Source organism: Erinaceus europaeus, chromosome 16 (assembly GCF_950295315.1).
Source record: "Erinaceus europaeus chromosome 16, mEriEur2.1, whole genome shotgun sequence".
Taxonomy (NCBI): Eukaryota; Metazoa; Chordata; class Mammalia; order Eulipotyphla; family Erinaceidae; genus Erinaceus; species Erinaceus europaeus.
This window is the reverse complement of record NC_080177.1, coordinates 46,021,502-46,038,732: the sequence shown is the minus strand read 5'-3', so window position 1 is coordinate 46,038,732 and position 17,231 is coordinate 46,021,502. Positions and strand designations below refer to the sequence as shown.

The 17,231-nt window shown below is 42.8% G+C and overlaps 1 long non-coding RNA gene across 1 annotated transcript in view; it reads right to left on the bottom strand.

The window, feature by feature from the left end:
• The window catches only part of LOC132533451 (uncharacterized), a 385,390-nt gene that overhangs the window by 366,866 nt on the left and 1,293 nt on the right, over positions 1-17,231 (bottom strand). Inside the window, exon 2 of the long non-coding RNA XR_009545345.1 lies at positions 13,772-13,833. This is a non-coding gene — a long non-coding RNA (uncharacterized LOC132533451). The remainder of the gene's footprint in view (positions 1-13,771; positions 13,834-17,231) is intronic.

Below are 17,231 nucleotides of genomic sequence, written 5' to 3'. Positions count from 1 at the left end.
ACTTTCTCTTTGTATCTCTCATTAAAATAATGTATGTGAAATAAAAACTTTTAGGTGGGAGGCAGAAGGAAAAAAATAAAAAGCTGTAATTTTTTTAAATTTATTTTCCCTTCTGTTGCCCTTGTTTTTTTATTGTTGTTGTAGTTATTGTTGTTGTTATTGCTGTCAGTGTTGTTGGATAGGACAGAGAGAAATGGAGAGAGGAGGGTAAGACAGAGGGGGAGAGAAAGACAGACACCTGCAGACCTGCTTCACCGCCTGTGAAGTGACTCCTCTACAGGTGGGGAGCTGGAGCCTCAAACCGGGATCCTTACGCTGGTCATGCCATGTGCGCTTAACCTGCTGCGCTATGCCTGACTCCAAAAGAGCTGTAATTTTAAGAATAACCTGCATATACTGAAGTTAAAAAATGAAATCAAAGCAGCTTAGGAAATGGCACAGTGATGCATTTATTAGTCAGGAGTAACCTATTTATATATCTCACTTGCTTAATAAGTCTCGAGCCATCTCTGCATCTTTGTGTATCTTTCCTGCTTTATTTCTCCCACTAAAATAGATAAAATAATAATTTAAAAAATTTGAAGACCCAAAATGAAGTACCCATGGATGGATAAGATATAAGATAAAGCAGTTTACACTAATGGCTAATAACTGTTAAATCAGGTCTTAATACTCATGACTTCTCCCAGAGGAGATATTCATGTTTGTTTGTTTGTTTTTCATCTTTGTTTACTGAATAGAGACAGCCAGAAATTGAAAGGGAAGGAGGTGATTGAGAGGGAGAGAGATAGAGATACCTGCAACACTGCTTCACCACTCGCAAAGTGTTCCTTCTGCAGGTGGGGACTGGGGGCTTGAACCTGAGACCTTACCCATTGTAACATGTGCGCTCAACCAGGTGCACCACCATCTGGCCCCAAGATATTCATGGGGTTTTTTTTGCCTCCAGGTTTACTGCTGGGGTTCACTGCCTGCACCATGAATCCACTGCTCCTGGAGGCCGTCCCCTGCCCCCCTTTTGTTGCTCTTGTTGTTGTAGCCTTGTTGTGGTTATTATTGATGTTGTTGATGTAGTTCATTGTTGGATAGGACGGAGAGAGGCAGAGAAGACAGAGGGAGAAAGAAAGATAAACACCTGCAGACTTGCTTTCCCACCTGTGAAGTGACCCCTGCAGATGGAGAGCCGGGGGCTTGAACCAAGATCCTTGTGCCAGTCCTTGTGCTTTGTACCACATGTGCTTAACCCGCTGTGCTACTGCCCAACCCCTGATATTCTTTTTTTTTTTTACTTCTGCCTTTCTTTATCTAATAAATAAAGATAATAAAAATTACCCCACCTGCAGAGGGATATTCATGTTTTAATGAGGCTAGCTTTGCACCAATGAATATACTACTTTGGGCAAGAGATCATTTGTTTTGGGTAATGGGCTTTTCTACACTAACTATATCTTTTCACAAAGGGCTTCTGGAAAAGTTCACATAGTAAGTATTCTGGTGAAATGGAGGGCACTAGTCCTTCCTGGAGAACATATGAAAGCTAAGAGCCCTGGTCCCCACCTAATCAGGAAAACTTATTTATTGGAGGAAAGCTTTGCAAGGAAACCTTTTGCCTAGACCTCTGCCGGATTTCTCTCATTGCTGGTCATCTCAGTTAGGAACAGCATTGTGGACCCTTCTGTGGGCCTGTAAAGGACTTTGCTCTCAAGGTGCAATAACAATGGTAGAGATTGGCAGAGGGTAGATAGCATAACAATTATGCAAACAGATTCTTATGCCTGAGGCTCCAAAGCCCAACGTTCAATCCTCCTCACCACCATAAGCCAGAGCTGAACAGTGCTCTGGTTAAAAAAACAAACAAAACAAAACAAAAAGACAACAATGGTAGGGACTGCCCTACTCTCTGAAGAGGCTGGGTCAGTATACTCTGTCACTCTAGGAAGACTGGTCCTGAATTGAGTGCAGCCTAGAATGTTCGTAGCTGTATCCACAGAATGCAAGCTCAGACCTACAGAAGTGCAGTGGAGGCTCCTGTGCTGAATATGGGCCCCTCATCAGATAGATGGGGCCTATAGTTAATGGTACTTATATACTTTTCCCAGATTTAGTAGCTATTCTCTTGCCTGATCCAGCTTTCTAGACCTATTTCCAACTATTTCCCCTGACAATACTTTTAGCCCACCTGAATGTTAGTTGTCATGCTCAGGCAAAAATTAGTAAAGTGATGGGCCCCTTGAAATAGACTTCCTAGCTTTTTACAAAATGGAGACCCCAAATCTCATCTGCTACATTCTTTTATTATTTTTTTTAAAATTTTTTTTGTTTATTATTGTATAGAGACAGACAGAAATTGAGAGGATAAGGGAGATAGAAAGGGAGACAGAGAGACACCTGCAGCCCTGCCTCACCACTTGTGAAGCTTTCCTCCTGCAGTTGGGTACTAGGGGCTTGAATCCAGGTCCTTGTGCACTGTAATGTGTGTGCTTAACCAGGTGCACCACTGCCTGGCGCCTTTTATTATTATTATTTAAAATTTTATTTTCCCTTTTGTTGCCCTTGCTTTTTTATGATTGTTATTGGTGTTGTCGTTGTTGGATAGGACAGAGAAATGGAGAGAGGAGGGGAAGACAGAGGGGGAGAGAAAGATAGACACCTGCAGACCTGCTTCACCGCCTGTGAAGTGACCCCCCCCTGCAGATGGGGAGCCGGGGCCTCGAATCAGGATCTTTGCGCTGGTCCTTGGGGCTTTGCACCAAGTGTGCTTAACCCACTGCACTACTGCCTGACTCCCTCTCATCTGCTATATTCTTAACTTTAGGTTCCTGAATATTAAACAATTTGCTCTACTTTATATCTTAATGCTTTTTCAGACACCAAGTTGCAGATGCTATCATGATGCCAACCTTACTCGCCAGGGCAGACAACCTCACCAGTGTGTCCTGGAACCCCACCTCCCCAGAGCCCTGCCCCACTAGGAAAAGATAGAAATAGGCTGGGAGTATGGTAAGGACTTGCCAACTCCCATGTTCAGTAGGGAAGCAATTACAGGAGCCAGACCTTCCAACTTCTGCACCCCATGATCCTAATCCATACTCACAGAGGGGTAAAGAACAGGAAAGCTTCCAATGGAGGGGATGGGATGTGGAACTCTGGTGGTGGCAATAGTACCCCTCTTATCCTATGGTCTTTTTTTTTTTTTTTTAAAGATTTTATTTGTGAGAAAGATAGGAGGAGAAAGAACCAGACATCACTCTAGCACATGTGCTGCCAGGGGTCAAACTCAGGACCTCATGCTTGAAAGTCCAAAGCTTTATCGTTGCGCCACCTCCCAGACCACTATCCTATGATCTTGTCAATCATTATTACATCAATAAAAATAATTTACTTGAGCTGGGCGGTGGCGCAGTGGGTTAAGTGCACAAGGGGGAAAGTGCACAGTTAGGCATAAGGATCTTGGTCTGAGCCCCAGGCTCCCCACCTGCAGGGGGTTTTCTTCACAGGTGGTAAAGTAGATCGGTTGGCAGGTGTCTATCTTATTCTCCCCCTCTCTGTCTTCCCCTCCTCTCTCGATTTCTCTCTGTCCTATCCAACAACGACAGCAATAACAACAATGATGACTATAAACAAGGGCAATAAAAGGGGAAAAATGAATAAATAAAAGTTTAATAATTTAATTTTTAAAAAGAGAGACGGGAACTGGGCGGTGGTGCAGCAGGTTAAGCGCACATGGCCATGAAGTGCAAGGACTGGTGTATGGATCCCAGTTCGAGCCCCCAGTTCCCCACCTGCAGGGAGGTCACTTCACAAACAGTGAAGAGGGTCTGCAGATGTCTATCTTCCTCTCCCCCTCTCTATCTTCCCCTCTGGATTTCTCTCTGTCCTATCCAACAACAACGAAGCAGTAACAACGATAAACAACAAGGGCAACGAAAGGGAAAAAATGGCCTCCAGGATCAGTGGATTTGTAGTGCAGGCACAGAGTCCCAGCGGTACCCTGGATGCAGAAAGAGAGAGAGAGAGCCTATGAGTTAGCACAGTGAGTAGAGTTCTGGACTTGAGAGCATGAAGTCTTGAGTTCCATCTTCAACATCCTAGATATACCGGAGTGATGTTTTGGTTCTTTTTTTTTAATTATCTTCTCCTTTATGCATTCCTTTAAGAGTGCAATGAAATCCAACCATTTACAGAGAAAATGATTTCAGATGTACAGATATGCAGATCTTGGTGCTAATAAAAACTTTTTTTAAAAAAGGGAGGGGAAAAAAAGACAGAAAGAACCTGGGTTCTTGCTCATGGTAAGGTGTGTACTCTATTGGGTGTGCCATTGTCTGGCCCAAGCCTTCCAGACTTTTATGAATACCTTTCTCCTATAAAAATACTTTGGGTTGTGGTCCGGGATGTGGCACAGTGGATAAAGCACTTGATTTTTAAGCATGAGGTCCTGAGATCAAGCCCCAGCAGCACATGTACAAGAGTGATGTCTGGTTCTTTCTCTTGCTCCTCCTATCTTTCTCATCAATAAATAAATAAAATCTTTAAAAAATATACTTTGGGATGCGGGGGGTGGTGGCACACTTGGTAGAGCACACATTTCAATGTGCAAGGTTTAAGCCCTCAGTCCTTATCCGCAGGGGGAAAGCTTCATAAGTGGTAAAAAAAAGTCCTGCACATATCTCTGTCTTTCCCCTCCCTACTGATTTCTGTTTGTATATCAAATATTTTGGGATCATGTATACATATTTTTTTCCTTTATTATTTTTTATTTGTTAGTATGTGTGCCTAATATGTTCTAGATACTGAAGAATCCAGTTGTAAACCTTAGTTTCATGTTACCTTCAAGTGAGGAACAAGAAAATATCGTATATGAACATTGGTAAACAATAAAAATGATGTCACAGGCAGCTCCTACGATGACATTTAAGTTCTTGAGAGTCAAAGACCAGTGTAGAACCTATACCTGAGCAATGAGCATTCTGCCACTGATACAGGAGTACAATTCTGGTTAGAAAATTCAGTGGTGGGAGTCGGGCGGTGGCGCAGTGGGTTAAGCGCACGTGGCGCAAAGCACAGGGACCGGCATAAGGATCCCGGTTCGAGCCCCCGGCTCCCCACCTGCAGGGGAGTCGCTTCACAGGCGGTGAAGCAGGTCTGCAGGTGTCTATCTTTCTCTCCCCTCTCTCTCTGTCTTCCCCTCCTCTCTCCATTTCTCTCTGTCCTATCCAACAACAAAGCAACGTCAACAATGGCAATAATAACCACTATGAGGCTGCAACAACTAGGGCAACAAAAAGGGGGAAAAATGGCCTCCAGGAGCGGTGGATTCATGGTGCAGGCACCGAGCCCAGCAATAACCCTGGAGGAAAAAAAAAAAAAAGAAAATTCAGTGGTGGGAGTTGGGGTGGCACAGCCAGTTAAGTGCAGGTGGTGCAAAGTGCAAGTACCAGCATAAGGATCCCAGTTTGAGCCCCCGGCTCCCTATCTGCAGGGAAGTCGCTTCACAAGTGGTGTAACAGGTTTGCAGGTGTCTATCTTTCTCTCCCCCTCTGTCTTCCCCTCCTCTCCATTTTTCTGTGTCCTATCCAACAATGACAACAACAATAATAACTACAACAATAAAACAAAGGCAACAAAAGGGAATAATTTTTTTTTAAAAAAGAAAATCCAGTGGTATGAAGAGAGCCCGATCAAGGTACAAGGAGGGGCCCAGGTAGGTAGGTAGTAGCACACTTGCAGTGCACACATCTCCATGTACAAGGACCAGGGTTAAAGCCCCTGATTCCTACTTGCAGGAAGGAAACTTCTGAAGTGGTGAAGTAGTGATGCATGTTTCTGTTCCCCGCTCAATTTCTCTCTGTGTCTGTCAATAAAAATAATAGCATAAAATAGGGTTTCTTTAGTGAAGCTTCTGGAAGGTGTTCAGATGTGATTTAAAAGTTCACTAGAACTTTTTTTCTTATTTATTGATTGTTCCTTTTGTTTCCCTTGTTTTCATTGTTATTGATGTCATCATTGTTGGATTGGACAGAGAGAAATGGAGAGAGATGGGGAAGACAGAGAGAGAGAGAAAGAGACACCTGCAGACCTGCTTCACAGCCAGTGAGGCAACTCCCCTGCAGGTGGGGATCCAGGGGCTCAAACCAGGATCCTTACACTGGTCCTTGTGCTTTGTGCCACCTGTGCTTAACCCACTGCGCTACCACCCAACTCCCTCACTAGAACTTTTTATCTGAATGGCAGTACAGGGTGGAGGGAAAGAAGACTCAAGGATTATACTTATACTTTGTGCATCAGTAGCTTAAATGATGGCTGGATAGTACTTAGAATGAGAAAATAAGGAATTTGAATAAACCTAGCCAAAGAAGTTAAAGACTTGTATACTGAAAATTATGAGTCACTATTCAAGGAAATTGAAAAAAGCACAAAGAAGTAAAAAGATATTCCATGTTCATTGGTTGGAAGAATTAACATCATCAAAATGAATATACTACCCAGAACCATATACAGATTTAATGCTATCCCCATCAAGATCCCAACCACATTTTTTTTTTTTGCCTCCAGGGTTGTTGCTGGGGCTTGGTGCCTGCACTATGAATCCACCGCTCCTGGAGGCCATTTTTCACATTTTGTTGCCCTTGTTGTCGTTATTGTTATCATAGCTGTTGTTGGATAGAACAGAGAGAAATGGAGAGGAGGGAAAGACAGAGAGGAGGAAAGATAGACACCTGCAGACCTGCTTCACTACTTCTGAAGCAACTCCCCTGCAGGTGGGGAGCTGGGGGCTCCATTGGGGTCCTTACGCCAGCCCTTGTGCTTTGCGCCATGTGCGCTTAACCCACTGCTCTACCGCCCGACTCCCCCAACCACAATTTTTAGGAGAATAGAACAGATGCTACAGATGTTTATCTGGAACAAGAAAAGACCTAGAATTGTCAAAACAATCTTGAGAAGAAAGAACAGAACTGGAGGCATCACACTCCCAGATCTCAAATTGTATTATAGGGCCATTGTCATCAAAACTGCTTGGTACTGGGACATGAACAGACACACTGACCAGTGGAATAGAATTGAGATCCAGAAGTAAGCCTGCACACCTATGGACATCTAATCTTTGACAAAGGTGCCCAGATTATAAAGTGATAAAAGCAGAGTCTCTTCAACAAAAGGTGTTGGAAAAAATGGGTTGAAACATGCAGAAGAATGAAACTGAACCACTCTATTTCACCAAATACAAAAGTAAATTCCAAGTAGATCAAGGACTTGGATGTTAGACCAGAAACTATCAGATACTTAGAGGAAAATATTGGCAGATATCTTTTCCACATAAATTTTAAAGACATCTTCAATGAAATGAATCCAATTACAAAGAAGACTAAGGCAAGCATAAGCCTATGGGACTATATCAAATTAAACACACAGCTAAAGAAACTACTACCCAAACCAAGAGACCCCTCACAGAATGGGAGATCTTTACATGCCATACATCAGACAAGAGGCTAATAACCAGAATATATAAAGAACTTGCAAATCTCAACAACAAGAAAACAAATAACCCCATCTAAAAATGGGGGGAGGGCATGGACAGAATATTCACCACAGAAGAGGTCCAAAAGGCTGAGAAATACATGATAAAATGCTCCAAGTCTCTGACTGTCAGAAAAATGCAAATAAAGTCACTTCACTCCTATGAGAATGTCATACATCAGAAAAGGTAACAGCAGCAAATGCTGGAGAGGTTGTAGGGTCAACGGAACCCTCCTGCACTGCTGGTGGGAATGTCAATTGGTCCAACCTCTGTGGAGAACAGTCTGGAGAACTCAGAAGGCTAGAAATGGACCTACCCTATGATCTTGCAATTCCTCAACTAGGGATATATCCTAAGGAACCCAACACACCCATCCAAAAAGATCTATGTACACATATGTTCTTAGCAGCACAATTTGGAATAGCCAAAACCTGGAACCAACCCAGGTGTCCATCAACAGATGAGTGGCTGAGCAAGTTGTGGTATATACACACAATGGAATACTAATCAGCTACAAAAAAGGGTGACTTCACCGTTTTCAGCCCATCTTGGATGGACCTTAAAAAATTCTTGTAAAGTGAAATAAGTCAGAAACAGGAGGATGAGTATGGGATGATCTCACTGTCAGGCAGAAGTTGAAAAACAAGACCAGAAAAGAAAACACAAGTAGAACCTGAACTGGAATTGGCATACTGCACCAAAGGAAAAGACTCTGTGGTGGGTGGAGAAAATACAGGTCCAAGAAGGATGACAGAGGACCTAGTGGGGGTTGTATTGTTATATGGAAAACTGGAAAATGTTATGCATGTACAAACTATTGTATTTACTGTCAAATGTAAAACATTAATTCCCCAATAAATAAATTAACAAATAATAAATAAAAAGAAATTTTACTTTGGAGTCACTAGTCTTACTTACTCCCCATTATTAGGGCAAAGAAAATTTTGTTACATTAAAATTTTAGTTGAAGTAGAATAATATGCTTATTTTAGTATAAGCATACTACTGAAGTATAAATAAAGTATACTGAGAAGTCCTCTGTACCTCAAGAAATTTTAGGGTGGTAACAAAATTTTAGGGTGGTGTTACTTTCCTCATTTAAAGGTGACAACATGAAACTAAGGTTTACCACTGGATTCTTCAGTATCTAGTACACATATTATTATTAGTCACACATACTAACAAATAATAGTAAAGGAAAAAATAAATATGTATACATGATCCCAAAATATTTGACATACAGACAGAAATCACAAACTGTACACCAAATTAAACAAAATTAAGAAATACATGTTGGGGGACCTGGATCAGTAGATAATGGCTGACCACATGGGAAGATCATGGACAGAACCAAGGAAACTCCAATGATGATGGACTGATGCTTTGGTTGTTTCTCTGATCTAAAATAAATAAATATTAAATATAAAAACTGTGCCGGGCTAGCGTGGGGGTGCCTCTTCCCAGGCACATACTCTCTGGGTTGGAGATAACACGACCAGAGCCAGCCTGGGCTGCTGCTCACTCAGCAAGGGAGATGACTCAGGAACAGAGCTTGCAGCGTTGAGGCAATTCAATTCTTTATTGATCAGAGAGCCCAGGCTTTTAAAGGTAGGACCCAGAAGTGGCAAGTTGGAAACGGAAATGGCTAGGAAAGGGGCGGAGAAAGGCAAAAGGGGCTGGAAAGGTAGGAAATTCCTTAGCAACTGTTGCGAGAGTTTTAACTGGTAGGATTAATAATAATACCCTGCAGGCAGAGAGGGTCTTAAGGGTAGAAAGGAGATAGATCGTGGGAATGGAATGGGTGAGGATCTTTCAGGCAAAACAATGATTATTTTGATAGTAAGGGAGCAGGCCATAGTATCAGGAACACAGGGTGCTTTGTGAGACAGCGAGTCTGATAAGAGAGGATGAATGTCCCCTCAAGTCAAACCCTATCAAGCTCAACCACATCCTTAAAATTTCCCGATTATCTCCCCCTTTCTTTTTATCTAACGGCCATAGTATCAGGAATACAGGGTGCATTGTGAGGTAGGGAGTCTGATAGGATGGGGCAAATCTTGGAGAGTCGTGTCCCTCCTTGCTCAACCTCTCAGTAGAGAGAGAGAAAGACTGACAGAATGGATGTCCCTTCAAGTCAAGTCCTGCCAAGCTCAGCCACATCCTCATAATTTCCTGACAAAACTGGATCATGGGAGTGGGGTGGTATCGCAGCTGGCTAAGCATACATGGCACAAAGCACAAGGACCCTCGTAAGGATGCTGGTTCAAGCCCCTGACTCCCCAGCTGCAGAGGAGTTGCTTTAAAGGCAGTGAAACAGGTCTGCAGGTGTCTTTCCCTGTGTCTTTCCCTCCTCTCTCCACTTCTCTCAGTCCTATCTAACGACGACATCAACAACAACAATAAGTACAACAACTGTGGAGGTTAGAGACTGTTAAACTGAAACCAACTGCTCCTTGTTCCGTGTACTATAAAAAACTGAGATGAAGGGCAGGGGAGACAGCATAATGGTTATGCAAACAGACTCTCATGCCTGAGGCTCCTAAGTCCCAGGTTCAATCCCCCGCACCACCATAAGCCTGAGCTGAGGAGTGCTCTGTTTTTTCTCTCTCTCTCCTCTCTTCATCTCTCTCAAAAATAAAATTAATTAAAAAAAAAAACTGAGTTGAAGAATGTTGTGGAGGGTCATCGCAGACTCTCCCCTTGTGTGGAAGGGTGTTGGTGGTCCAAGCTTAAGCTTGCTAATAAAGGCTCTTGCTATTGCATGTGACTCAGATCTTCCTTGTGTGAGATCAGGACACGAACTTCTGGGCACAACAACAAAATAGTAATAACAATAATAATGTGTTCCTGAAAATCTAGTTGTAAGACTCAGTAACCAGATAAAGTGAGAATGTGCTTAAGGTTCCTGAGGATGAACTTGGGATTGTGGAACCACTGGACAAAAAGGAGAGACTAACCATTGGGGAAATGGCTCATCTGGCCGAGGTTCCTAGTTCAATCCCCAGAGTGCACAGTGATTTGCTCTGTTGACTGGACTATAGTCTTTAAGTTCCAGATAGAACACTGAATGGTGTTCTCTGTTGCCAGGTGAGGTCCTAACTACAGCTGCAACTGCCAGATGTCCTTAGCACCATGAAGGAGGAGCCCACAATTATCTATAGTTGGGATTGGTCACAGGACACCCTTGTGGCAGCACTGCTTAAAGATATAAGACCAGGTACTAGTCCCTGTAGTTTTCCATAAAAGTTAGTGATATATATGGCTATGATTGGATTTACTGTTCTTCTCTTGATTTTGTGGAGAAACTTTCATTTAGACAAGCTTTATATGGAATGAGAGAGCTTGCTATAGAAGTTTCTACAATAATTGAAGAAAAATGTAAAGTACTTGAAAAAAACTGAATTTTGTTCACTTTATAAACATAAGTACCAATTTTAATTTAAGAAAACTTGAAGACACAAGTTCTCTAGCTATAGATATGGGGAAAAAAAGAGCTTTGTTTAAAAAATATGCAGGCTTAGAATCAGCTTTAAAAAATACCAGCTTGGGAGTCAGGTCAGCACAGTGGGTTAAGCGCATGTGGTGCAAAGCACAAGGACCAGCGTAAGGATCCAGGCTCAAGCCCTCGGCTCCCCACCTGCAGGGGAGTAGCTTCACAGGCAGTGAAGCAGGTCTGCAGGTGTCTATCTTTCTCTCCCCCTCTCTGTTTTCCCCTCCTCTCTCCATTTCTCTCTGTCCTAACAATGATGATGTCAATAACACCAACAATAATAACTACAACAATAAAAAGACAACAAGTGCAACAAAAGGGAAAATAAATAAAAAAATTTTTTAAATACCAACTTTTGGAAAAAAAAAAAAAAGATACCAGCTTTGAGAAGGAGTCAGTCTCCAAAAGCTTGTTTGTAGGTAATTTATTAAAAGCTGAACAGGGGTTGGAAGGAAAAAAAGAAAAAGAAAAGGAAAGAAGAGAAAGAAAACACCTCATTTGGATAGTGTAATGCTATGCCAATTATGTGACCCAGATTCAAATCCAGCTCCCACTATATTCATCACTAGACTCATCACTTCAGTACTGTGATCTATCTTACTTTCTTTGCCTCTCTGTCCCTATACGGAAAAAAACCCCAATAAAACTGGGGGCTAGGGCCCAGCAAAGTGTCGCGGGGCGGGGAGGAGTTGGGGGATCCTGGAGCAGAAAGCGGAGGTGGAGTGAAGGAGAGTTGTTTCGGGCCGGGACTGGGCCTCTGGGAGGCTCGGTTTTCCTTTCTGAGCTTCTTCGACTTCCTTTTCGAACCACGCATGGTGCAGTCATTGCCAGTGAAAGCTTCTCCCCAACATGCCCTCCGCGGTGGGGGGGGGTGTCTTAGAAGCTCGTTGGCCCGCGGAGGCCCCTAGGGGCCCAGACTAAGTGACTGGGACAGGCCGAGTACCCTCTCTGCTCCAGGGAAAGAAAAGACAAGGAAAAGTAGAGTGTGGTTATAACTGTCGCAGACTTTCAAAAGGAAATCTTCAGGCCCCTGTCTTGGGAGTCCTAAACCTCTGTAACTCCTATTAGTACGCAATATGAGTGTATGTAATGACAGTTTGTCAATGACCCAGTAACTCAACTAACCCAACTATTCTAAGGAAATAAAAACACTATTGTACTAAAAAACTGAGTATAGAAAGCAAGAACTGCTTATAATGATATGAAAAGCTGGAAAGTAACTATCAGATGTGTTGAAAAATTAGCTAAATGGTTAGTCTAGGAGGTGGCACAGTGTATGGAGCATTGGACTCTCAAGCGTGAGGTCCCAAGTTTGCTCCCTGGCAGCATATGTACCAGAGTGATGTTTGTTTTTTTAATTATTAATCTTTCTCATTAATAATTAAAATCTTTTGTAAAAAAAAAAAAACTGGGGGCTAGGTGGTGGTATATTTGGTTGAGTGCACATGTTACAGTGCACAAGAACCCAGGTTCAAGCCTCTAGTCCCCACCTGCAAGGGAGCTTTGTGAGTGGTGAAGTAGTGCTTTCTTTAGGTGCCTCTTTGTCTATCCCCTCCTTCCCTCGATTTCTGACTCTCTCTATCCAATAAAGATAACAAATTAAAAATAAAACTGAACAGATCTACATGTGATTTTTAAAAATGTATATTTATTATTGAACAGAGACAGAGAGAAATTGAGAGGCGATAGGGAGGTAGGGAGGGAAACAGACACCTGCAGCGCTGCTTCACCACTTTTGTGAAGCTTCCCCTCTGCAGGTGGGGACCAGGGGCTTGAACCTGGAATCTTTTACATTGTAGTGTGAGCACTTAACCAGGTGCACCACCACCTGGCCCACTCTACATATGAATTTAAGGATGGATTATTCTCTCTAGAAAAAATAGTGGGGAGTTGGGAGGTAGCGCAGCGGGTTAAGCGCACGTGGCGCAAAACGCAAGGACTGGCCTAAGGATCCCGGTTCGAGCCCCCGGCTCCCCACCTGCAGGGGAGTCACTTCACAGGCGGTGAAGCAGGTCTGCAGGTGTCTATCTTTCCCTCCTTCTCTCTGTCTTCCCCTCCTCTCTCCATTGCTGAGCCCCAGCACTGAGCCCCAGCAATAATCCTGGAGGCAAAAAAAAAAAAAAAAAGGAAAAATAGTGGTCCAGGAGGTGACACAGTGGATAAGGCATTGGACTCTCAAGCATGAGGTCCTGATCTCAATCCCTGGCAGCACTTGTACCAGAGTGACGTCTGGTTCTTTCTCTTTCCTATCATTTCTCATGAATAAATAAAATCTTTAAAAAATAGTTTAAAAAAGTCTAAATATTCTAGACAAGACTGATTGATGCTGTATATATCTAAAAGTACATAGTCCCTAGAAGATGAATCAAAATCACTCAACTCAAAAGCTACTAAAGGCTGTGGTCTGGGAGGTGGCGTAGTGGATAAAGCATCGGACTCTCAGGCATGAGATCCTGAGTTCAGTCCCTGGCAGCATATGTACCAGAGTGATGTCTGGCTCTCTCTCTCTCCTCCTAAGTTTCTCATTAATAAATAAATAAAATATCTTTTAAAAGCTACTAAAGGCAAAACAATGAATAAAAATGACTATAGCTCCAATTATTGTGAGTGAAAGTTTCCAATTTTAGAAACTCATGACTTCATGCTTGAGGGTCCAATGCTTTATCTACTGCACTATCTACAGTTCACACATAGTTAAAAAAATTAATGAACACTGCAGGTAAAAATAACTGAGAGTTAACATGTAAATTGTTAAGACTGACCTTACCTTCAGGAGTCCCAGGTTCAGTACCCCATACTACATATGCCACAGCTGAGCAGTTTTCTGGTAAAAGTAAATAAATAAACTCTTTGTAAAAAGGTTCCGTAAGTACTTGATATTCCAAACACAGCACTTAGCAGAGAGCATTTCCTATATGGCTCCTTATCACTGGATCAAACTATCTGAAATGAAAGCTTTTCTCTTCCATATAACTTTGTTGGATGGCTCTTGTGGATTCTCAACTTTGCTTCCAAGGGAGGAGCGAGAGATTCAAGAGGCCCAGTGAATCCACTTTTCTTCTTCTAGCGTTTGCCCTTCTTCCGTAGCCAGTCAACAGCGTCAGGTTGAGCCTGATGTAAAGTTTCGAGACCTCCTTTGAATCTGGAGAGGTGGCAGTCGTTGACTATGTGGGTCATTGTCTGTCTGTAGCCGCAGGGGCAGTTCGGTCGTCTCTGGCTCCCCAGCGGTGGAAACATAGCAGCGCACCGGCCATGGCCTGTTCGATAGCGATTTCTTCTTCTAGCGTTTGCCCTTCTTCCGTAGCCAGTCAACAGCGTCAGGTTGAGCCCGATGTAAAGTTTCGAGACCTCCTTTGAATCTGGAGAGGTGGCAGTCATTGACTATGTGGGTCATAGTGAATCCACTGAAGCATCAAATCATCAACAAAAGAGGAGAATCAAGCTGTGCTAGTGAAATGATCCTCATAGTGTACCTTCAGACACTAGGTCCCTCATACACCTATTCTCTCTCTCTCTCTCTCTCTGTGTTTCTCTCTCTCTTTTAAAGATTTTATGTATTAATGAGAAAGAAAGGAGGAAAGAAAGAAGCAGACATTACTCTGGTATATGTGCTGCCGGGGATTGAATTTAAGTCCTTATGCTTTATCCACTGCACCATCTCCTGGGCCCCACAACTAGTTTACATTTACTGACCTACTTGTCTACTAACCAACTCTCTTAGAGGTTGATATTTGTGATAATAGAGGAGAACCTTGCTCATGGAAAACAGCAGTGCAGTTACTCAGCTTCAAGCTTCTCATCTTGCATCACCTGTTTGTTTCAGTCTCAGTCCTGCAGTTGATATGTGGATACTTTTTTTTTTGTAGTTATTGTTGTTGTTATTGATGTCGTCACTGTTGGATAGGACAGAGAGAAATGGAGAGAGGAGGCGAAGACAGAGACATGTAGAGAAAGATAGACACCTGCAGACCTGCTTCAACACTTGTGAAGCGTTTCCCTTGCAGGTGGGAAGCCTGGGGCTCGAACCAGGAACCTTAGGGTGGTCCTTGCGCTTTGCGCCACCTGTGCTTATCCTGCTGAGCTACCACCCGACTCCCGATACTTTTGTTTTTAGTACTTTGTTGTGCACCCCCTAGTACAAGATGTTTGAGAAAAGGAAGATCATGACTTCACATGGAAGAAGTGCCGAAAAACACAGTCGTTATTGATCTTAAGATGAAAGTGAAGATCATAGAGGGTTATGAAACTGTCAAGAAAATTAAAATGATAGCACGTGACTTGGAACTGGTACATTTAACCATTTCCAGGATCTTAAAGGATAAAGATAAGCATGTAAATGTCATAAATATTGAAAAAAATAGGGACTGGGAAGTGGCGCACAATGTTCATCGCACACGTTACAATGCGCAAGGACCAAGGTTCAAGGCTGTGGTCCCCACCTATAGGGGGAAAGCAATGCTACAGGTATATCTCTGTCTCTCTTCCTCTCTTCCCCTTCCCTCTCATTTCTGACTGTCTCTATCCAATAAATAAAGATAATAAATAATGAAAACAACTGTTAATGCGCTTGATTTAGATGTTTAAGTACAATATATTGAAGAATGAGTGGAAATTTCTGAGAGAATGCTAAGGAAGTTAGGCTCTCTCTGCCTTTCTGACTTTACAGAAGGGAGGTAGGGGAAAAAGGGAGAAAGGAAGGAAAGAAAAGGAAAGGGGAGGGAGGCAGGCAGGCTGGCAGCAGCATTTGGAAGAGGAAGTAAAGACTAGAAGGACAGCAAAGGAAGTTCACTAGCTGAAGTCTTCTCAAAAGTGAATGCAGCTATGTTAGAAGTATGGATCTGAGGGTTGAACTGTTTATGAAAGTGGAACTGAGGGTTGAATATATATATATATATATATATATATATATTTTTTTTTTTTTTTTTTTTACCAGAGCACTGCTCAGCTCTGGCTTATGGTAGTGCAGGGGATTGAACCTGGGACTTTAGAGCCTCAGGCATGAGAGTCTCTTTGCATAACCATTATGCTATCTACCCCTACCCTGGGTTGAACTTTTTATGAAAGGAACTACAGGAGTGCAGCGTGTTAAGCACATGTGGCGCAAAGCCAAGGATGGTTGTGAGGATCCGGGTTTGAGTCCTCCCCACCTGCAGGTGAGTCACTTCATAAGGGGTGAAGCAGACCTGCAGGTGTCTGTTTCTCTTCCCTTCTCTGTCTTCCTTCCTCTCCTCTCTCCATTTCTCTCTGTCCTATCTAACGACGACAAAACAATAATAACAACGGCAACAAAAGGGAATAAATAGAGATGTTTTAAAAAACTATAAAAGGGAGTCGGGCTGTAGCGCAGCGGGTTAAGCGCAGGTGGCGCAAAGCACAAGGACCGGCATAAGGATCCCGGTTCGAACCCCGGCTCCCCACCTGCAGGGGAGTCCCTTCACAGGTGGTGAAGCAGGTCTGCAGGTGTCTATCTTTCTCTCCCCCTCTCTGTCTTCCCCTCCTCTCTCCATTTCTCTCTGTCCTATCCAACAACGACAACAGCAATAATAACTACAACAATAAAACAACAAGGGCAACAAAAGGGAATAAATAAAACGAATATTAAAAAAACTATAAAAATTTATTTTAAAAAAGTGGAACTGCATATGAATTAAATTTAAAGATTTAAAAAAATATTTATTCCCTTTTGTTGCCCTTGTTTTTATTGTTGTAGTTATTGTTGTTGTTGTTATTGATGTCATTGTTGGATAGGACAGAGAGAAATGGAGAGGAGGGGAAGACGGGGAGAGTAAGACACCTTCAGACCTGCTTCACAGTCTGACTCCCCTGCAGGTGGGGAGCCGAGGACCTCACGCAGGTTCTTGAGCTTTATTTATGCCACTTGCGCTTATGAATGAAATTTTAGTGTGAAAAAGGGCCCAGTTGGTTGTAGTCTTTCACTGATGTTTATGGGTCAAGTCTGGCTACACACCTCCTAACCCTTGTACATTTACGTGACTACAGCTATGCCTTGTTTTTCTTCAAAGTTAGCTTAGACTTCCCGACCCCTTCCTCACTCTTCCTTTCCCATCATAGTCACATTGTAAGCTTAGACTCCCAAGACTCCCTGCTCGCATCGGTTCCCATCCCCTTCCCCTTACTCCTCAACATGGTTAGAACGTGAGCCAATTCCCACTCGCCAAATGGGAAAAGACAGGTTGTTCTCATGTCCTAGTAATGTATAAA